The 23,619-nt window shown below is 39.0% G+C and overlaps 1 non-coding gene across 1 annotated transcript; it reads right to left on the bottom strand.

Annotated features, from left to right (window-relative positions):
- Positions 1–23,198: 23,198 nt before the first annotated feature.
- On the bottom strand, positions 23,199–23,270 carry TRNAY-GUA (transfer RNA tyrosine (anticodon GUA)). Its single transcript has one exon. It is a non-coding gene; the product is annotated as a tRNA-Tyr (tRNA).
- Positions 23,271–23,619: the final 349 nt, after the last annotated feature.

Here is a 23,619-nt window from a genome sequence, read left to right as displayed (position 1 = left end):
GAGCATTAAATGACAGAGTACTACTGAGAACACGTTGCCTTTTAATGTGAAATTCCCTAATGACACAAATGAGATTCCTAGGAAAGATATCAGTATAAAGTTTATTTTCCAAAATTAAATTTCTTCAGGTTCAGATCCACCTAGTTGGTTTTTAGAACTGATAACACATTGCAACCATAACATTGAGTGTCAAAATATTAAGGTAAAAATAACATTTTTGCCTTAAATATAATTTTTTCTTGGCACAGAATGTTCTGGTATTGACTTGAGGTATCTTGAGAGTCCCTTGGACTGCAAGGAGATCCAACCAGTCCATTCTAGAGGAGATCAGTCCTGGGTGTTCATTGGAAGGACTGATGGTGAAGCTGAAACTCCAGTACTTTGGCCCCCTCATGTGATGAGTTGACTCACTGGAAAAGACTCTGATACTGGGAGGGATTGGGGGCGGGAGGAGATGGGGACAACAGAGAATGAGATGGCTGGATGGCATCACCAGCTCGATGGGCATGAGTTTGAGTGAACTCCGCGAGTTGGTGACGGACAGAGAGGCCTGGTGTGCTGTGATTCATGGGGTCGCAAAGAGTTGGACACGACTGAGCAACTGAACTGAACTGAACCTGATGCTGGACCTGTGGAAAAAGGACACGGAGAATTGCTGCTTAGAAAGCATCTTCTGACGTAAGTGGTTCACTCGAGATCCACAGGCAGAAACTTCTGCAGCTCACACCATCAAAAAATCCTTCTTCTAACTAAACCAGGTTAACTATGAGACTGTTTGCCAACTGACGGTTATGACCAACATGCTTTAACATTCCCCTCAATTCCACAAAACACTACTTTTTAAGCTATTTTAAATTGGAAAATGATTTCTGCACAGTATGTGTTAGTTTTAGCCATCAGTTCAGTTCAGTTCAGTTCAGTCGCTCAGTCGTGTCCGACTCTTTGCGACCCCATGAATCACAGCACGCCAGGCCTCCCTGTCCATCAACAGCTCCCGGAGTTCACTCAAACTCATGTCCATCGAGTCAGTGATGCCATCCAGCCATCTCATTCTCTGTCATCCCTGTCTCCTCCCGCCCCCAGTCCCTCGCAGCATCAGAGTCTTTTCCAGTGAGTCAACTTGTTGTATGAAGGGGCCAAACTACTGGAGTTTCAGTTTTAGCATCAGTCCTTCCAATGAACACCCAGGGTTGATCTCCTTTAGAATGGACTGACTGGAACTCCTTGCAGTCCAAGGGACTCTCAAGAGTCTTCTCCAGCACCACAGTTCAAAAGCCATAAGTGTACTCATATCCCCGCCTTCTTGAGCCTCCCTCTCATGAGCCCCTACCCCACCCCTCTAGGTCACCACATGTTTCTTTCTGCCATTGGCCCCTGACATCCCTTTTTCTTAGAGTGTTTACTTTTGAAAACTTGCTAGTGTAAATTCTTTCTCTGCCCCTTGGAAGGGTAAGCCTTCTAGCTCTCACCATTTCTACAACCCAGGAATATCTTTTTTAAGTTCCTGGGATCCATTTCTTTGAAATATAATAGTCACAAAAGATAGTACCTCTAACTCCTAGTCTCTGTGGGAAGGCAGGAACCTAACTTTCTTAAGTGCCAGTTAGCAAACACTGATGATCCAGTCACATTAACCATCCTCCTCTCTAATGCCCTCTGGTATTTTTTACTGGCTCACCCCAGGCTTAACAACTGTATCACTTATGTTTCAGTGTAGTTGAGTTTAATCTCTCTCCCTTATTGCAATAATCTTAAATAAGAACTTCGTTGCCTTTTTAACTGGTCCAGTGAAATGCAGTTTGTCTAGTTCCTTAGTCGATATTGTAAGTTGTGGTGAATTACAAAAGCAAAATGGAAAAAGCATTTTGAGGACTTACATAGGTAGGGCAGAGGTGAGGAGGAATTCCAGCCCTTCTGTTAGTTAATTTTGAAACAGACATTTAGAAGACTTTTTATAATATAAATATAATTTGAGAATTCATGTCAATGTATGGCAAAACCAATACAATATTGTAATTAGCCTCCAATTAAAATAAATTAAAAAAAACAGCTTTCATTTTTTGAAAGGATTAAATTTCCTCTTTTTGAAATGATTAAATTGAAAGGGAGCTGTAAATAAACTAAGTTGTTGCCATTCATCTGTTTTCATTTTACTGCCCCAAATATGATAGAATGATTTAGTTAGAGCCACTCTTTCTCTGGACACTGTCCCTTCGCGTCCCCCAACAGGTTTATTCATCACTCTCCCTACTGCATGGCAGACTTCCAAGCTCACTGAAGAATCTCAATGCATATTTGTTAAAGTGAACTGTTACTTAGACGGAATCTTCTGAATTGGCATCTCACCATGTTCTTTCCTAGTTGTCAATCTGTCAACATTGGAATAAAACAAATAAGTTTGCCATTCAGTGCATTTTATCATTTGGTTCTTTCTTGTGTTTCCATAGTCAACAATTCATTATAGTCTTTAGTTCCTTTGTTCAGTGTCTCCAGAGCCTCGTAAAGCCTCTGGGGTGTGGTAGACACACTGTCATCACCGGCCCTGACCCCATGCTGTCCTGCCTCACCTATTGCTTTGGAGCTTCTTGGACACTAATAACTGTCTAAGTTACACTTCAATTTGCCACAGATTTTGTGCTATTATTTTAAAGCTCTTACATATTTATCTAACCTTTTCAACGGCAATGCCAGAATTAACTTCTAGGATCAGAAATTCACTTTAAATTTCTCCGCTGATCTACCCTCCCCCCCACCCCCACCAATTAACACAAATAATTTTTCTATTGTAATTTGTAGATAAACCTACTTAACCTGTGTTGTGTGTTGTGTTGTCGCTTCAGTCCTGTCTGACTGTTTGCGACCCTATGGACTGTAACACACCAGGCTCCTCTGTCCATGGGATTCTCCAGGCAAGAGCACTCGAGTGGGTTGCCATGTCCTTCTCCAGGGGATCTTCCCGACCCAGAGATCAAACCCGCATCTCTTAACGTTTCCTGCGTTGCCAGCCAGATTCTTTACCACTAGCGCTACCTAGCGAGCTCTTCAGTTCAGTTCAGATCAGTTCAGTTACTCAGTCATGTCCGACTCTTTGCGACCCCATGAACCGCACCACTCCAGGCCTCCCTGTCCATCACCAACTCCCAGAGTTTACCCAAACTCATGTCCATTGAGTCGGTGATGCCATCCAACCATCTCACCCTCTGTTTTCCCCTTCTCCTCCTGCCTTCAATCTTTCCTAGCATCAGAGTCTTTTCAAATGAGTAAGCTGTTCACATCAGGTGGCCAAAATATTGGAGTTTCAGCTTCAGCATCAGTCCTTCCAATGAACACTCAGAACTGATATCCTTTAGGATGGACTGGTTTGAAATCCTTGCAGTCCGAGGGACTCTCAAGAGTCTTCTCCAACACAGCAGTTCAAAAGCATCAATTATTTGGCACTCAGCTTTTTTTATAGTCCAACTCTCACATCCATACATGACCACTGGAAAAACCATAGCCTTGACTAGATGGACCTTTGTTGCCCTATAGTAAAGGAAATGGGTTTAGAGTCAAAGTAAATTTGAGTTGGCATCTTGTTCTCCTTTACTAGCGATACGGATTTCGGGCAAGTAATTTAAACTAAATTTTACAGAAACTTGTAAACTGTTGAGAATAATAATATCTATATCATGATTTTGTCATGAGTTCTAAATAAGAAAAATCATGTAGCATATTTAGCACAGGGACTTTCCAGGTGGCTCTAGTGGTAAACTATCCACCTGCCAGTGCAGGAGATGTAAGAGAGGCAGGTTCGATCTGTGGGCCGGGAAGATCCCCTGGAGGAGGATGGCAGCCCACTCCAGTGCTCTTGCCCGGAGAATCCCATGGACGGAGGAGCCTGGGGGCTACAGTCTAGAGAGTGACAGAGTCAGACACCGCTGACTGACTTAGCGTGCACTCACGCGTCCTAGCACAGTGTTGGACTCAGAGATTCTGCTCAGTAAATTTGAACTGAATTGTGATTGTAATTATTCTGTTATCATTGATTTTTTTTGCAAAGAATTTTCATAATGTATTAACATAGCTTTTATTTCTAGTATTGGGTTTTTTGGTGCAGGTAATAATCATGGGACAAAATTTTGGCAACAGTTTCTAAATCCATTTCCAGGTTGCCTTTGAAGACAATGAAATCTTCCTTTCTAATTCATCCAAGCATCAAAATGAATATACTTTCAAAGGTTTTTCTTCCCTATTGTATACAAACTAAATCTCCAAAGATTGAGTTGTTTACATTTTATAACAATAAATAGAAATCAGCCAAATCTCTGGTAATTTAAAGGTTCAATATGATTTGGAAAGTCTTAGCATATTTTCTGAAGAATTTAAAAATATTATATATAACTTCTATTTAATTCTGCAAAGTAGGCTTAAGAGATTCCAAGATTACCCTCAGGGTCACAGTAGGACCATCCAATTTAGACATAATCTTTGATGTGGTATTGGTACTTCCCTAGTTTATTGAGAATTCTGTAGAAAATTACCAAATCCACAAAACGTGGTTTTGTCTTTTTTTTCACATTAAGAGGGAGTTTAATTATGAACTGTTTAAAGCAATGGTTGTAGTAACATAGTTATTTGCTTAGTTATTTGTCACAATCCTATGAAAATGGAAAACATGCCCTCATTTAGCTTGATAAGGGTGGAAGCAGTGGCCAACATTGTTAACAATGTCAGTAAGAGACTTTGGTTTTGTTTTTTTCTGAGATAAAAATAAAGATGAGCTAACACTTTCTTGAGGCGTATAACTTGGCGTATTTTTCTTTGAATGAAGGAAAATAGAGCACACTTGGGAAAAGAAAGCTTAACTTTTTCTAAAGCACATTTACTAATGTAAAAATACATTCTAGAATATCTATAGCACTGTTTCTAAGACTTCATATTAATATGTGAAAGATTCAGTTATTGAAGAAACTGGCTAGGCACAAAAAGTGTGTTTATATTTTTTACTTGTAAATTTCTTTCTAAGAAAATAAATTGATTAACCGCGTATTTTGGCTTCTTAGGAAAACTGATTTTTAATTTCTTTATACATGTGTGTGTGTGTGTGTGTGTATCGGGAAGATCCCCTGGAGAAGGAAATGGCAACCTACTCCAGTATTCTTGCCTGGAGACTCCCATGGACAGCAAGGCTATAGTCGATGGGCTCACAGAGTCAGACACAACTTAACACACACACACACATTTATATATGTATAAATAAAAGATTTCGGCTGAAGAACAAGTGGATAGTTTAAAGATGTAGATGGGTATATCAGCTTGGTGGCTCGATATGACACAGACTGAGTAAGAGGTCTGAGATGAAAGCATACATTTGAGAGTTGTTGACACAAATATGGCATTTAAAGCTATCCTAACGGGTGAGATCACCAAGGGAGTTATGTGGAGATGGGAAAGTGCAGAGATCTAGTGACTGATTCCTGGGACACTTCCAGGTAGGGAGAGATTGTTACAACCAACAAGTGAGATTGAGAATGATCAAAGAGTGAGCAGGGATGGAAACGAAAAGAATGCAGGGAACTGGAAACTTAGAAATAAAATGAATGAAGGAGGCGGGAATAATCAATTGTGAGAATTGGTCATTGGATTTAGCACTGAGGCGACGTTGGCAACCTTGACAAGATCAGCTTTGGTGACAGGTAGAGGTAGCAATCTGATTAAGATAGGTTTAAGAGAATGAAGACCTGGAGACAACATATGGAGAAATTCTCTTTACAAAAGTTGTTACAAACGGGAGCAGAGAAATAGGGCAACTCTAGTTTGGAAAGTGGAGTTGAGTGATTATTTTTAATAAATGGAAGAAATGACAGCATTTCTCTTTAGCCAGAAAAAAATGAGACAGTATTCTTAAATATTTTGCAAATAAGTTCTGCTAATTTCTAGATAAAGGTAGATATTTTTAAATTGTGCCTGACATGAGCATAAGACATAGGCTTTGGTTTAAAGGTGATTTCAAGTGGCTAATATAAAGTTGATGTCATACTTTTTTTCTTTTATCCCTGGAGATAAAATCTGTTTTCAAATTAACTTTGGTTGTGTCTGTGATTGTTTTTTTAAAGGAAATATTAAGGTTTGAAACATAGCAATTTGTTATTTGGTATTTTAACCAACAACATACTAGGTGTGTCTATCATTCAGTTGATTGCTTGCTAACTGAGGCAGACTCTGGAATTTAAAATTGATCTTTTGAACGACTAAATTAAATATCAACACTTACGCCAAAACAGGATAGGTTATAATAGTGTAACTGGGCAATTAATATGAAAAAAAGTATTTAACATCATCCTCTACTTTTCCTATTTCATTTCTTTCTCTGTCTCACCCTTTAAAAGAGATCTCAGTTTAGGGTTTAAGGCTCAATTGCAGTGAATATGCTTGATATTTCCATGGGGAAGGAGAAGAAAATAAGTGCTTGGAGGGCAAAAGCTGGCCTGCTTACTCTGTGGAGTGGTGAAATTCACCAAGGCCACGAAGGAGGCAGGCGTTGGAGGTTACCAGCAATTATCAGATAACTGTGCTCACTTTATCACAAGTGCCCAGAGAAGCAGCCCTCACTGCAGAAAATGATAACACGGGGTACCTACAGAGCTGGGACTGTAGGTAGCTGGGCTGCCATGCTAGACAAAGATCCCCTTGCCCAAGACTGGCATTTCAATTAGCAATGTGTTCAGCTACAAGAAAGAGAATCTTAAAATATTTTAAATAAAGAGGTGTTCGGTTTTGGGACATAGCATTTAGCACATGCATAGTTGGTTCTTGGCGTTGCCCCAGCTGTTCAGCAGGGCCATCAAGGACACAGGCTCTTGCTGGCTCTCTCTTCTGCCACTATTAGCATGCTGACTTTTATTCTTTTGCTTTTCATATGGTATCTATTCCTCCAGCTTCACATGGCTGTTGCAGGAAGAAGAATGTGGAAGTAGCTGTGTACCAGTGAATCATATACCATGTGCCAGTGAGCTTCTGTGTTCAACTCATTGCTCAGACTCTGTCACATGGCCACCCCAAGTTGCCATAGAATCTGGTAAACTGAGTCGTATTTATAGTTTCTTGTGTTCAAGGAGGGCAAAGGAGAATAAGATGGAAGTGAAGAGAGAGTCAGGTAGTGCGTAGCTTCTGCTGTCCTTGGCACGTTACCTCCTCCAAAGGAAAATGCCAACTTAAGATCAAAGCAAGCCTTCAGCTTTAGTGAGAACAAAAGACCTTCATTTTCTGGACTGCGTGAAATCCTGGCATCTTCATAGAATCTTAGAGACAAGAGAGAGAAATTTCCCCATTAATGACTAATGTTGAATTACTATCTACGACAAAGAGGGGCATAAAGATGGATTTAATCTAATCACCAAAATATAGCCATGTTAGGTTTCTTGTACCTGATTTATGTGGTGGAGTTAAAACCATCTGCCACCCAGCTTTATGATATGTTCCAGCAATGACTTTGAGAGCCTGAAATCTCAATCACTAAACAAAATCGATTACTGATCTTTCAATTGATAGAAGTATAAAACAAATCTAAACATTTGCACATTGGTACTTAGATATTTGTTGATTTTATTAGCTTGCTCTAATCTCCAAATATTTTCAATTAAATATGATTTAGATGATTAAAATCTCAATCCTCCACAAAAGTTGACTGGTAAAAGCAATAATTAGGAACTTGTCATGAGCCAAAACATTTTCATAATGTCATTCATTTATATAAAACAGTATGCCACTTAAGACACTGCAGAAAAATTATACTATTTAGAGTTATAGGATATCTATACTAATTTGCATAGTACTTAAATTCTCTTTTGGTTTATCCATTAACAAAAAAACTGTTGAATCCCCAATTGTTTTCCTAGGTGGAGTTTTATTTAAGTTATTGTTTTATTTATTTTTGATTGCGCTGGGTTTGTGCTGCTGTGCGTGGGCTTTCTCTAGTTGCAGAGGGCAGGGCTCCTCTTCACTTGGTGTGCCGGCTCCTCGCTGTGGCGGCTTCTCGTCTTAAACACAGACTAGAGCACAGACTCAAGGTGGGCGGGTTTCAGGAGTTGCGGCATAGTGGGCTCCGTAGTTGTGGCACAAGGTCTGAGTTGCTCCATGATATGTGAAATCTTCCCAGACTAGGGATTGAACCTGTGTCCCCTGCCCTGGCAACCTGATTCTTGTCCACTGCACCACCAGGGAAGTCCTAGGCACAGTGTTTTTGACACACAAATTCTTTGCTTTCATTGAATTTATGGAAAAAATGACATCCATTATATGCTAGTTGGTGATAAGGGTTGAATAGATAGGCACGTGAAGAAAGTGATTGGATGGTAGAGGTGCTATGTGTATTGGATAATCACATAAGGTAGTTCTATTCCTGGGAGAAACTTGGGACAACAGTGTTTCCAGCTGAGAGGACATAAATGCAGAAATGTATGATTGGTATGGAGTCTTCCCCGGTGTCTCAGTTGTGAAGAGTTTGCCTGCAAGGCAGGAGATGCAGCAGAGAGGGGTTAGATCCCTGGGTCGTGGAAGATGGCTTGGAGGAGGGCACGGCAACCCACTCCAGTATTCTTGCCTGGAGAATCCCATGGACAGAGGAGCCTGGCTGGCTATAGTCCAAAGGGACGCAAAGAGTTGGACATGGCTAAAGCGGCTTAGCACACATGTATGATTGGTATGATTAGGGAGCAGCAAAGAACCTGTGTGGCTGCAGCGACATGAGCAAGAGGAAAAAAGGTAGAGGATGCGTTGGGGTATAGAACATCTAGGGACATTTAGGCCATAGTAAAATCTTCATTGACAAATCGAACAAAAACTCAAAATTATGACTTTAATTGATCTATTTGTTGACAACTATTCCCATATAATGTGAGTAGATCCTATAAGAGTAAAAATGTTAACATGCTTTTATGATACTTTTTGGATAAAATTAAATTTCTTATCAATGTTTCATAAATAGCATCAGTTCCGTTCACATATATACATATATAATGAATGTGTAAATTTAATGGTTTTCAGTGGTTGTAAAAGTGTTGAAATTTTTCATCTTTTGAAGTTGAGTCTTCTCTGCTGCTGCTGCTAAGTCACTTCAGTCGTGTCCGACTCTGTGTGACCCCATAGACGGAAGCCCACCAGGCTCCCCCTTCCCTGGGATTCTCCAGGCAAGAACACTGGAGTGGGTTGCCATTTCCTTCTCCAATGTGTGAAAATGGAAAGTGAAAAGTGAAAGTGAAGTCGCTCAGTCATGTCCGACCCTTAGCGACCCCACGGACTGCAGCCTACTAGGCTCCTCCATCCATGGGATTTTCTAGGCAAGAGTACTGGAGTGGCTTGCCATTGCCTTCTCCGTGAGTCTTCTCTACTCACCTGTAACTTTAGGTTGACTACTCAGAATGCTAAGCTGTCGTGAGGGTAGTGTGGGCCGAGCTGCTTACCCAAGGTGATTCAGCTTGACAAGCCCAAAACTGGCTACTCCCACACCCCATGATTCAAAAACATTTCTCCCACTATACGTGCCCAGAGCTGGAAATTACATTACTCATTCCCTTGAGTTGAGGCACTGGAGGTTGCTGTTAATTATTTAAACACCCCTTGAGAAGGAGGAAAATTAATCGTTACCTATTTAAAAATTCTCTCAAATCCTATGAGCTGGGAAGTCACCTAGTGACACACTGTGGGAATGAGGCAGAGTGAGGTTTGAGAGTGTGAATGTCAAAGTTTCTGAATATGGCATTTCCATGGAAGGGAATCAGAATGAGGACACTGGAAGTAAAGAGGAAAGTGGCTAACTTGCTCTCAGGGCAAACTCTGCTGTCTCTGCTGAAGTCTAAGGGAAAGCACTGAGGTTCTGAAAGCCTAAGAACAGGGTAGGTCATTTCACTCCCTGTGAAGCGGAAGTATCAAACAGAACAATGTATATGAAAACGCTTTCGTAAGTGAGAATCAGAAGCACTTTGCCATACTTAGACTCACCTGAAACAAAAGAACAAAGGAAGTTCGAATATAATGATATAGAGTAAATATTAACCAAAAGCAAGTTGGATTAGCAGTTTTAATAACAGACTAATGAATTTAAGATTATTTTTTAAGTTTATAAGGAGGAAATAGATATGTTAAAGAACAATGGATCTAGAACAGAAGAGCTGGAATGAATATATAACTTCATACATTCTTTTCAAATCCACTCAGAGAAATCAACTTTTGCTTTAACCCTAAAAGGAAGCTTCATAAATTCAAAGAATCAACATCTCAAAAAATCATATTCTTTGATCATAATGCAATAAAATGAAATTGATAACAAGAGAATAGCTTAAAATGCAATAAATCTGTATACTATTGAATATTTGTGCCTGAAAGAGGGTCTCATAAGACCAATGAGAAAATACATGGAATTGTGTAACAGTGAAAGCACAACATACCAACACATGTGTGACATAGCAGTGTTCTGCTTAGAGAAGCATATTTGGCTTTAAGTTCATTTTTCATGGAGTGAGGAAGAATAAAGGAATCAAGATTGCCAGGGGAAATATCAATAACCTCAGATATGCACATGACACCACCCTATAATCAGAAGCAAAGAAGAACTTAAGAGCCTCTTGATGAAAGTAAAAGAGGAGAATGGAAAAAGTTGGCTTAAAGCTCAACACTCAAAACTAAGAGCATGGCATCCGGTCCCATCACTTCATGGCAAACAGATGGAGAAACAGTGGAAACAGTGACAGACTTTTATTTGGGGGGCTCCAAAATCACTGCAGATGGTGACTGCAGCCAAGAAATTAAAAGGCCCATACTCCTTGGAAGGAAAGTTATGACCAACCTAGATAGCATATTAAAAAGCAGAGACATTACTTTGTCAACAAAGGTCTGTCTAGTCAAGGCTATTGTTTTTCCAGTAGTCATGTATGGATGTGAGAGTTGGATTATAAAGAAAGCTGAGCACCAAAGAACTGATGCTTTTGAACTGCTGTGTTGGAGAAGACTCTTGAGAGTCCCTTGGACTGCAAGGAGATCCATCCAGTCCATCCTAAAGGATATCAGTTCTGAGTCTTCATTGGAAGGACTGATGTTGAAGCTGAAAATCCACCACTTGATGCGAATAGCTGACTCATTTGAAAAGACTCTGATGCTGGGAAACATTGAAGGTGGGAAGAGAAGGGGACAGCAGAGGATGAGATGGTTGGATGGCATTACCGACTCAATGGACCTGAGTTTGAGTAAACTATGGGAGTTGCTGTTGGACAGGGAGGCCTGATGTGCTGCATTTCATGGGGTCACAAAGAGTCGAACATGACCAAGCAACTGAACTGACCTGAGGAAGAATAAAAAGAAAAAAAATGAGATAAGCATTCACTGCGAGATGTTAGTAAACCACTGACAAAATGATAGAGAAACAAATCCAGGCAAAGAAGAGGAAGGAAGTGATCACTGGAACAGAAACCAAACAACAACGTAACCAAGGAAAACCTCTTTCTTGAAGAGATGGATGAATAAACAATCGTCAGGTCAAGGAAAATGGAAGCAATTTAAATATAAAATACAAAATGAATAGAAGATATCTAATTACAGACACAATTGTAGCTGCAAGATAGCAAAGGGATATTATGAAAAATTATATGATAAATTTTGAGTATTAAACAGAAATGTTTAAATTTGGGGGAAAGATGTAAAATGTCAAAATGGTACAAGACAAAATAGAAAAAAAAAATTCCAGTGATGATTAATACCTATGTGACCTTATCAACAAGAAGTCACAACTCAATTGGTTTTATTGATGAGTTCTTCCCAAAATTCAAAGAACAGCTTATCCTCATTATATGTTTATTGCTGAGTATGGAGATCAGTTCAGTTCAGTCGCTCAGTCGTGTCCGACTCTCCGCGACCCCATGAATCACAGCACGCCAGGCCTCCCTGTCCATCACCAACTCCCGGAGTACACTCAAACTCATGTCCACAGAGTCGGTGATGCCATCCAGCCATCTCATTCTCCGTCGTCCCCTTCTCCTCCCGCCCCCAACCTTTCCCAGCATCAGAGTCTTTTCCAGTGAGTCAACTCGTCGCATGAGGTGGCCAAAGTATTGGAGTTTCAGCTTTAGCATCAGTCCCTCCAATGAACATCCAGGATTGATCTCCTTTAGAATGGACTGGTTGGATCTCCTTGCAGTATAAGGGACTCTCAAGAGTCTTCGAGTATGGAGATAGAGGAAAATTTTTCAGCCTACTTTTTTGAAGTTAGTATAAACTTGATACAAAACTAGAAAATGAAAGAACAGTGAAACAGTGAATAATAGACTTATTTAAGTTATAACCATTCGGAAGGCAAAAAAGTACTCAAAATATTTCATAATGATCAATTAAACTTTTGTCTAAGAATGCAATGGTTATTCTGCATCAGAAAATGTATCAGCTTACCACATTAATTGAAGGAAAACGATGATCATAATAGACTCAGGAAAATAAGCTGATAAAATTAATACCAATTATACCGGGAGAAATATCAATAACCTCAAATATGCAGATGACACCACCCTTATGGCAGAAAGTGAAGAGGAACTAAAAAGCCTCTTGATGAAAGTGACAGAGGAGAGTGTGAAAAAGTTGGCTTAAAGCTCAACATTCAGAAAACAAAATCATGGCATCTAGTCCCATCACTTCATGGGAAATAGATGGGGAAACAGTGGAAACAGTGTCAGACTTTATTTTTTTGGGCTCCAAAGTCACTGAGGATGCTGATTGCAGCCATGAAATTAAAAGACGCTTACTCCTTGGAAAGTTATGACCAATCTAGATAGCATATTATAAAGCAGAGACATTACTTTGTCAACAAAAGTCTGTCTAGTCAAGGCTATGGTTTTTCCCGTGGTCATGTATGGATGTGAGAGTTGGACTGTGAAGAAAGCTGATCGCCGAAGGATTGAGGCTTTTGAACTGTGGTGTTGGAGAAGACTCTTGAGAGTCCCTTGGACTGCAAGGAAATCCAACCAGTCCATTCTAAAGGAGATCAATCCTGGGTGTTCATTGGAAGGACTGATGCTAAAGCTGAAACTCCAATACTTTGGCCACCTCATGCAAAGAGTTGACTCTTTGGAAAAGACTCTGATGCTGGGAGGGATTGGGGGTGGGAGGAGAAGGGGACGACAGAGAATGAGATGGCTGGATGGCATCACCGACTCGATGGACATGAGTTTGAGTGAACTCTGGGAGTTGGTGATGGACAGGGAGGCCTGGCATGCTTCAATTCATGGGGTCGCAAAGAGGCAGGCACGACTGAGCGACTGAACTGAACTGATGATTTTTTAAAACTTTCAGGAAGCTACAGATAAGGGAAATTTTCTGTGGCTTACTAAAAGCTGTAATGTGAAATACCTGCAAGAAACTCAGAAAATTACTTACTTTCTGTTTAAGATCAGCATTACCAGAGATATACCTTAATACAATTTACAAAGGGTCCTAATTTTAGAAGAAGGAAAAAGGGAAAACAAACCTTTTCGGGTTAGAAAAAGAAAAATGTCATTTTTTTTTCACGCTATTTGATCAACCCTACAGAATCACCCAAAACTCTTTGGAACTAATAAAACAATTTATAAAGCTTCTGGATAAAATTAATTTGTCATAATAGACTTATAAAAATCAATAATGCTTTTCAATTCTACAAATAACCAACTGGATATTATATTAGAAAACTATATCATTCTCAAACAACAAAATTAAAAAAATATCCGAGAAAAGATATAGAAAAGACTTTTCAAAAAAATTGAAACTGTTGAAAGATATAAAACAACACCTGCATAAATAAAAATCTCTTCATGTGCACAGACAAAATCTCACCACAGATGAAATAACTTACTAAAATGTATTAATTCTTAATAAATGTTTATAAATCAAGTCATATCTCAATAGAATTTTTGAAGCATTTAATGAGTGTATGCTAAAATTGATGTAGAAACATAAAAATGTCTCTAACAGTTATGCCAGTTTTTAAAAAGAAGATCAAAGAAGGGGACTCAGTATACAAAAATTAGAATATAATCCAAAGGTACAGCGTGGCGCTTATGAAAAATGAACAAACATAAAACCAATATAAGAGAGTGAAGAACTGGGACCCACGTGTACAGGACAGTTGCACTGCTTCATAGGACACAACACTGACAAAACCGACTCCTAATGCAGAGAGATCAATTGCATCACTCTTGGATTCCAATGAATTTAAAAGCTGTTGGAAAGGAATACTTCTGAGCTAATAAAAAATACAGTTGGCAACCACAATGAAAATGTATGATGAATTTTACTACATTAAAATTAACGGTTTCAGTTTATGAAATGACACATCCAAAATCTAACAAGTGACTTATTTCGTGAAATGTCACTTTTAAATTCTAAAAATTGGTTTTCATTTAAAAATTGGTTTTCAAGGAAATATGCAAATGTGGGCGCACATGCACACCAGGGATTTCCATTGAGAAATGAACAAAGAAGTAATTCATAGAAAGAGAAATATGGATGACTAAAAGCATATGGAGATATGCTCACAACCTAACAGAAAAGTACAAATGAAAGGGACAGGGCACTGCTATCCTGTTCTGGCCAGCTGGTAAAGTTAACAAGCCTGACTATTTCCAAGCATTGGTGAACTGTGGAAGACTGCATTTTGTACGAATGTAAGTGACAGTTGTTTTACAGAATAGTCTTGCTTCCCCTCAGTGACAGTAAGTGGGCATGTACTCTGCAATCACACCCAGTTACAGATCCCAAGGAACATCTCAACTCGTATGTCAGAGGACAGCTATGGAGAATTGCATTGTAATACTAATTTTGGTGTCAGAAAACTACGTAACCAAGTGTGTACTTCTGGGGCAATGGAAAAGCCCTATGGATCACAAGAAACACTTGAAGCAGTTCAGTTCAGTTCAGTCGCTCAGTCGTGTCCGACTCTCCGCAACCCCATGAATCACAGCACGCCAGGCCTCCCTGTCCATCACCAACTCCCGGAGTAGCAGCAGTACTAGACACTAATACTAGATCTTAAAAGCATAATGCCCAGGGGAAAACGTAGCAAAGAGTGAAATCTACAACACATGGTAAATATATACACGAGACAATGTCATGTGTTCTCTATTTACAAAATATTTTTCAGGCAACAAATTAAGTATTTGAGAATGATTTTCTATGAGGAAGACAGTTATGGGAGTGTTCATTCTGGTAAATATACAAAAAGAAATAGATCTGAGAATTCTCTGGTTGTCCAGTGGTTAGGACTCTGCACTTTCACTGCTGAGGGCCTGAGTTAAATCCCTGGTCAGGGAACGAAGGTCCTGCAAGTTGTGAGTGTGGCCAAAAAAGAGAGAGTTGTGAATTGTTGAGAGTGACTAATTCAATTATTTTCATCCAAGAACTAAAGGGGAATAGAAATTCAGATAATGCTTATTTTCAAAACATTTACCCCAATTGCTTTATTCAGGAACAATAAAGTGACATTTATGGTACTGGAATAGGAGGCCAGTCTATATTTATTTGAAGATGTATAAGTATATACACTAAAATAAGTTGCTGTTTCCCAGGGATATTATCTGAAAATTTCTTATCTGGGTTTATTACACAGAAATTCATAAGTGATCTCTCCATTTGTAGTAGCTACAGAGATTGGTGGCAAGAATGAAGTGAGAATTAAAGTGACATTAAAAATCAGGGATCAGAGAGTTTTTCCCCCTCAATGGACTCAAAATAAAGTCATCAAAAACCTCAATCAAATGTCTCCTTTGAAATTGTCCCAGCATTGAATAACTTCACTGAGAGAGCAGAGTAAAACACACAGGCATACACACAACCAAATAATTGAAGTATGATATAGCTTATGAAATACCATATAGCTGAGGTATATACATTTCATTTGTGAACAATATCATATCCAGCTTACAAAGAAACCACATACTAGATAAGTGAACTCATAATATTTGTGACCTACATGGAATACATTACTTTAGCATTTTCCCTGCACATTTGTACATATAAACTATAAAAAAATCCCTCAACACTATAAAAATAAAATTTGTTGCTAGTGGAAGAAAGAATATTCTGAGTAATAGAATAATTTTATTAATAATAAAACATGCATTCACTCTCTTAGGATTATATTATATATACTATACAAATAAATTTTGGACTTACATAGCATTATAGAGTGTCTGTATTAAGTATCGATGATAAAAGGGTATAGTTTTGAGAAAGAAGAATGGAACTGGAGGAATCAACCTGCCTGACTTCAGACTATACTACAAAGCAATAGTCATCAAGACAGCACAAAGACAGAAATACAGATCAATGGAACACGATAGAAAGCCAAGAGATAAAACTACTCACCTATGGGCACCTTATCTTTGACAACATCTTATGTCTCAGTTGTGTCTGACTCTTTGTGACCCCATGGACTATAACCCGCCAGGCTCCTGTGTCCATGGGATTCTTCAGGCAAGAATACTGGAGTGGGTTGCAATTTCCTCCATATCTTTGACAAAGGAAGCAATAATATACAATAGAGAAAAGACAATCTCTTTAACAAGTGGTGCTGGGAAAACTGGTCAACCATCTGTAAAAGAATGAAATTAGAACACTGTCTAACATCATACACAAAAATAAACTCAAAATGGATTAAAGATCCAAATGGAAGACCAGAAACTATAAAACTCCTAGAGGAAAACATAGGCAAAACACTCTCCAACATAAATCATAGCAGGATCCTCTATGACCCGCCTCCCAGAATAATGGAACTAAAAGCAAAAATAAACAAATGGGACCTAATTAAACTTATAAGCTTTTGCACAACGAAGGAAACTATAAGCAAGGTGAAAAGACAGCCTTCAGAGTGGGAGAAAATAATAGCAAACGAAGCAACTGACAAAGAATTAATTTAAAAAATATACAAACAGTTCATGCAGATCAATTCTGGAAAAATAAATGACCCAATCAAAATATAAGCCAAAGAACTAAACAGATATTTCTTCAAAGAAGACATACAGATGGCTAACAAACACATGAAAAGATGCTCAACATCACTCATTATCAGAGAAATGCAAATCAAAACCACAATGAGGTACCATCTCACACCAGTCAGAATGGCTGCTATCCAAAAGCCTACAAAATATAAATGCTGGAGAGGGTGTGGAGAAAAGGGAACCCTCTTACACTGTTGGTGGGAATGCTAACTAGGACAGCCACTATGGAGAACAATGTGGAGATTCCTTTAAAACTGGAAACAGAACTGCCATACGACCCAGCAATCCCACTGCTGGGCTTACACAAGGAGGAAACTAGAATTGAAAGAGACACATGTACTCCAATGTTCATCGCAGCACTGTTTATAATAGCCAGGACACGAAAGCAACCTAGATGTCCGTCTGCAGACAAATGGATAAGAAAGCTGTGGTACATATACACAATGCAGTATTACTGAACCATTAAAAAGAATGCATTTGAATCAGTGCTAATGAGGCGGATGAAAAGAAGCCTATTATAGAGTGAAGTTAGTTCTAAAAGGTCTTGTAGGTCTTCATAGAACCGTTCAACTTCAGCTTCTTCAGCATTACTGGTTGGGGCATAGGCCTGGATTACTGTAATATTGAATGGTTTGCCTTGGAAACGAACAGAAATCATTCTGTCGTTTTTAAGATTGCATCCAAGTACTGCATTTCGGACTCTTGTTGACCATGATGGCTACTGCATTTCTTCTAAGGGATTCCTGCCCACAGTAGTAGATATAATGGTCATCTGAGTTAAATTCACCAATTCCAGTCCATTTTAGTTCACTGATTCCTAGAATGTCTACGTTCACTCTTGCCATCTCCTCTTTGACCACTTCCAATTTGCCTTGATTCATGGACCTAACATTCCAGGTTCCTATGCAATACTACTCTTTACAGCACCGGAGCTTGCTTCTATCATCGGTCACATCCACAACTGGGTATTGGTTTTGCTTTTGCTCCATCCCTTCATTCCTTCTAGAGTTACTTCACTGATCTCCAGTAGCATACTGGGCACCTACAGACCTGGGGAATTCCTCATTCAGTATCCTATCATTTTGCCCTTTGATATTGTTCATGGGGTTCTCAAGGCAAGTATACTGAAGTGGTTTGCCATTCGCTTCTCCAGTGGACCACATTCGGCTGTGGTCCATGTGATCAGATCAGCTAGTTTCCTGTGATTATGATTTCAGTGTGTCTGCCCTCTGATGCCCCTTGCAATACCTACCGTCTTATTTGGATTTCTCTTACCTTGGAGGTGGAAAATCTCTTCACAGCTGCTCCAGCAAAGTGTAGCCGCTGTACCTTACCTTGGATGAGGGGTATCTCCTCAAGATTTGGAAAACTCAGCAGTGGCCACAGGACTGGAAAAGGTCAGTCTTCATTCCAATCCCAAAGAAAGGCAATGCCAAAGAATGCTCAAACTACCGCACAATTGCACTCATCTCACATGCTAGTAAAGTCATGCTCAAAATTCTCCAAGCCAGGCTTCAGCAATATGTGAACCGTGAACTCCCAGATGTTCAAGCAGGTTTTAGAAAAGGCAGAGGCACCGGAGATCAAATTGCCAACATCCGCTGGATCATGGAGAAAGCAAGAGAGTTCCAGAAAAACATCTATTTCTGCTTCATTGACTATGCCAAAGCCTTTGACTGTGTGGATCACAATAAACTGTGGAACATTCTTCAAGAGATGGGAATCCCAGACCACCTGACCTGCCTCTTGAGAAACCTGTATGGAGGTCAGGAAGCAACAGCCAGAACTGTACATGGAACAACAGATTGGTTCCAAATAGGAAAAGGAGTACGTCAAGGCTGTATATTGTCACTCTGCTTATTTAACTTCTATGCAGAGTACATCATGAGGAACGCTGGGCTGGAAGAAGCACAAGCTGGAATCAAGATTGCTGGGAGACATATCAATAATCTCAGATATGCAGATGGCACTACCCTTATGGCAGAAAGTGAAGAGGAACTCAAAAGCCTCTTGATGAAAGTGAAAGAGGAGAGTAAAAAGGTTGGCTTGAAGCTCAACATTCAGAAAACAAAGATCATGGCATCTGGTCCCATCACTTCATGGGAAATAGATGGAAAAATAGTGGAAACAGTGTCAGACTTTATTTTTTTGGGCTCCAAAATCACTGCAGATGCTGATTGCAGCCATGAAATTAAAAGATGCTTACTCCTTGGAAGGAAAGTTATGACCAACCTTGATAATACATTAAAAAGCAGAGACATTACTTTGCCAACAAAGGTCTGTCTAGTCAAGGCAATGGTTTTTCCCGTGGTCATGTATGGATGTGAGAGTTGGACTAGGAAGAAAGCTGATCGCCGAAGAATTGATGCTTTTGAACTGTGGTGTTGGAGAAGACTCTTGAGAGTCCCTTGTACTGCAAGGAGATCCAACCAGTCCATTCTAAGGGAGATCGATCCTGGGTGTTCATTGGAAGGACTGATGCTAAAGCTGAAACTACAATACTTCGGCCACCTCATGCGACGAGTTGACTCACTGGAAAAGACTCTGATGCTGGGAAAGTTTGGGGGTGGGAGGAAAGGGGACGACCGAGAATGAGATGGCTGGATGGCATCACCGACTCTGTGGACATGGGTTTGAGTGAACTCCGGGAGTTGGTGATGGACAGGGAGGCCTGGCGTGCTGTGATTCATGGGGTTGCGGAGAGTCGGACACGACTGAGCGACTGAACTGAACTGAACTGATAGAGTGAAGTGCGTCAGAAAGTAAAACACCAATATAGTATATTAACGCATATATATGGAATTTAGAAAGATGGTAATGATGACCCTATATGCGAGACAGCAAAAGAGACACAGATGTATAGAACAGACTTTTGGACTCTGTGGGAGAAGGCGAGGGTGGGATGATTTGAGAGAATGGCATTGAAACATGTATATTGTCACATGTGAAACAGATCTTCAGTCCAGGTTCAATGCATCAGACAGTGTGCTCAGGGCTGGTGCACTGGGATGACTCAGAGATGGGATGGGGAGGGAGGTGGGAGGGAGGATCAGTATTGGGGGCACATGTACACCCATGACTGATTCGTGTTGATGTATGTTGAAAGCCCCTACAATATTATAAAGTAATTAACCTCCAATTTAAATAAGTTAATACATTTTAAAAAAATGAATATAGTTTCTAGGTATGCATTTTTCAAAGAACCATTTTAGTTTTTAATATGCAGTTTTTTCTCAAATCCTCTTGAGAGTCCTTTGGACAACAAGGAGATCCAACCAGTCCATCCTAAAGGAAATCAGTCCTGAATATTCATTGGAAGGACTGACGTTGAAGCTGAAGCTCTAATACTTTGACCACCTGATGTGAAGAGCTGACTCATTTGAAAAGACCCTGATGCTGGGAAAGATTGAGGGCAGGAGGATAAGGGGACGACAGAGGATGAGATGCTTGGATGGCATCACAGATTCAATGGACATGAATTTGAGCAAACTCAGGGAGATAATGAAAGATAGGGAAGCCTTGTTTGCTGCAGTCTGTGGGAGTCACAAAGAGTTGGACAACACTGAGTGACTGAACAAAAACGCAAGTCCTAATGTCTTTATTCTGAAATGGAACAAAAGACAGAATGGAATCAGATGTCTTACACTGTCATTTTCTTTGAGAAAGCAATATTCACTAAAGAATCAGAGCTTTCATTTTCTTGACATTGGGGTAAGGGAATTGGTTAAGTGTAAACCCTAAGCTGAAAGCAAAATCCCTCCTATATCCAACATATGCTAAATAAAAAGCTCACATATATTGTTTTTATAAATGGACACACCCTCAAAGGCAAATTTTCAAGATTTTAATTTTTGAAATTTCAACTTTAGAAAACTCTTCCTCTTGATGTGAATTACTGAGGTAATTATATGGATTGCTTACTATTTTACAAGCACTTTTCTAAGTTCTTTGGTGTCAGTGAATAAAACAGGTTAAAGACCATTTCCTTCATGAAGTGGATACTCTAGAACACTTAAATATTAAAAGAAAAAACTTAATAACTTTAATAAAATTTAAATAAAACCTCAGTTCAGTTCAGTCGCTCAGTCGTGTCCGACTCTTTGCGACCCCATGAATCACAGCATGCCAGGCCTCCCTGTCCATCGGAGTTTCAGCTTTCGCATCAGTCCTTCCAATAAACACCCAGGACTAATCTCCTTTAGGGTGGACTGGTAGGATCTCCTTGCAGTCCAAGAGACTCTCAAGAGTCTTCTCCAACACCACAGTTCAAAAGCATCAATTCTTCGGCGATCAGCTTTCTTCACAGTCCAACTCTCACATCCATACATGACCACTGGAAAAACCATAGCCTTGACTAGACGGACCTTTGTTGGCAAAGTAATGTCTCTGCTTTTTAATATGCTATGTAGGTTGGTCATAACTTTCCTTCCAAGGAGTAAGCGTCTTTTAATTTCATGGCGGCAATCAGCATCTGCAGTGATTTTGGAGCCCAGAAAAATAAAGTCTGACACTGTTTCCACTGTTTCCCCATCTATTTCCCATGAAGTGATGGGACCAGATGCCATGATCTTAGTTTTCTGAATGTTGAGCTTTTAGCCAACTTTTCAACTCTCCTCTTTAACTTTCATCAAGAGGCTTTTTAGTTCCTCTTCACTTTCTGCCATAAGGGTGGTGTCAACTGCATATCTGAGGTTATTGATATTTCAAAACCTTAATATTTAAAAAATTTAGCACCTGTCAAATTGCCTCTGTTAAAAAAAGATCAGATATCAACAGCTCCTTGGTTTTCTCCCAAAGCACTAATTTTTGTATTACAATTATTAATAATTGACAGAACAATCAAAATAACTGCTCATGTTCTCACCTGTGCAGGCAAAGAATGCATTAATAACTACTAAGGCTAACAGGAAACAATTAAAGATCTTATTCTAGGCCTTTTTATATATTTTTTTGCTTACATAGATTTATGCTGTTGGAGCATAATTGATTAAAAATAGGATCATTTTTATTCCACGATTTAATGATACAATTTTTAGATCCAAATTAATCTTATTTTTCCTAATTTTCCTTAAATCCTTCTCAGTTTGATGGCTACAGAAGTGTATGGTAACAGCCAAAAAGGAAATTTCCCCAAATATGTAGTGGATTATGTAACCCAGATGCCAATTTGTTTTATAATCTTATTGGCAATATAACTTATTTGACATTAGTAGTCTTTTTCTTTAAGAGTATGAGTTTTTAAAAATTAAATTAATATCCTATCTATTGAAGTTATTTAAATTTCAAAGGATTTAGAGTCATTCAATTCTAAAGTGAAAATGTAAGAAGCTATATTTACATCTAAGGTGAATACACATAATTTTATTTCCAAACTGTGGTAGAAGATTTAAGTAATAGTGAAATATTGTTACATTGTATGGCATATATGAAGATTCACAAAAATATTATGGAATCAACTACTGAAATAATATGTTATAAAGATATTATCATTGTTTTCTAAAAACCCTGTATGTCAAGAGTTTTAGACTGTTCAATGGCTCAGAATGGCAAAATTGTGAGCCTTATGTGAACACCATTTTTATAAACTGAATATAAAGCATATTATTTTATGTGGCAGTTCAGATGAGGTATTTGAGCATCAATTATTCCTCTTGTAAAGTTTAATTAGGCATGATGGGTATCTATGTATAGGTAAAAAGACCTGACTTTTGGACGTTTTTATTTAAAATGTCAAACTCTGCCACAAACTGACTCCATTCAGGCCCAGTGTTCACCTGTGTCTCTTTCTCTGTCTCTCGTGATTCCCCACAGCGGTGAGGCTATCAGTAAAACAGTACTCCATTTACTTAGAATAATGAAAAATAAGTCATTTTATTTTTCAATATTTTTGAATGTCTAACTGTTTCAAGTGGATAGCTATTTTCTACAAATAGAATAAAACTAGTGTTATTTGCTTGAACTTTCCAGAAGAAAGGGTAATAAAAAAGATTCAGAATAATTTTGCTAGGCTTTGTTGTTTTTCCATTTAATCTGAGTTTATTTCATCCTGACTTGACAAATGATGGAATCTTTCAAAGTCTACCAGCCCAGAAGAAAATATCCCTTAGAATATTGTGATACTGTGTTTCTCTGAAAGACCTTTTCCTTTTTTAACCTCTTTTCATTCATCGTCAATCTAAGGAATATAATTTCCTTCTCCAGGGGATCTTCCCTAGCCAGGGATTGAACCCGGGTCTCCTGAATTACGGGCAGACGCTTTACCATCTGAGCCACCAGGGAAGATGTTTGGTGGCAGGGATTGCTTATTTATTTATTTAATTTATGTGTTTGTTTCATTATTCCTCGTGTTTCCTGTAAACTGTGGCATTGTGTTTCTTTTTCGCCTAGAGGACACTACTAATGCATGTGTTTTCTAACTGGATCATCAATGTATTAACTCTTTCAAATAAATTTTGAAAATATTCTCTGAGGTACACAATCAGGGTAATGGTATTCATGATAGTTCTTCAAGATAATACATTTATTTTATCCTTGTTATCTAGTTAAAACATTCTGCCTGCTTATGAGTTGAAAGATGAAGACAATGATTACTAGGTTTATTTTTCTTGTTAATTTGAAAAAAATGCAT

This window comes from Moschus berezovskii, chromosome 6 (assembly GCF_049115385.1).
Source record: "Moschus berezovskii isolate FMDL1 chromosome 6, NW_MosBer_1.0, whole genome shotgun sequence".
In the NCBI taxonomy this organism is placed as follows: Eukaryota; Metazoa; Chordata; class Mammalia; order Artiodactyla; family Moschidae; genus Moschus; species Moschus berezovskii.
This window is presented reverse-complemented; position numbering and strand designations above follow the sequence as displayed.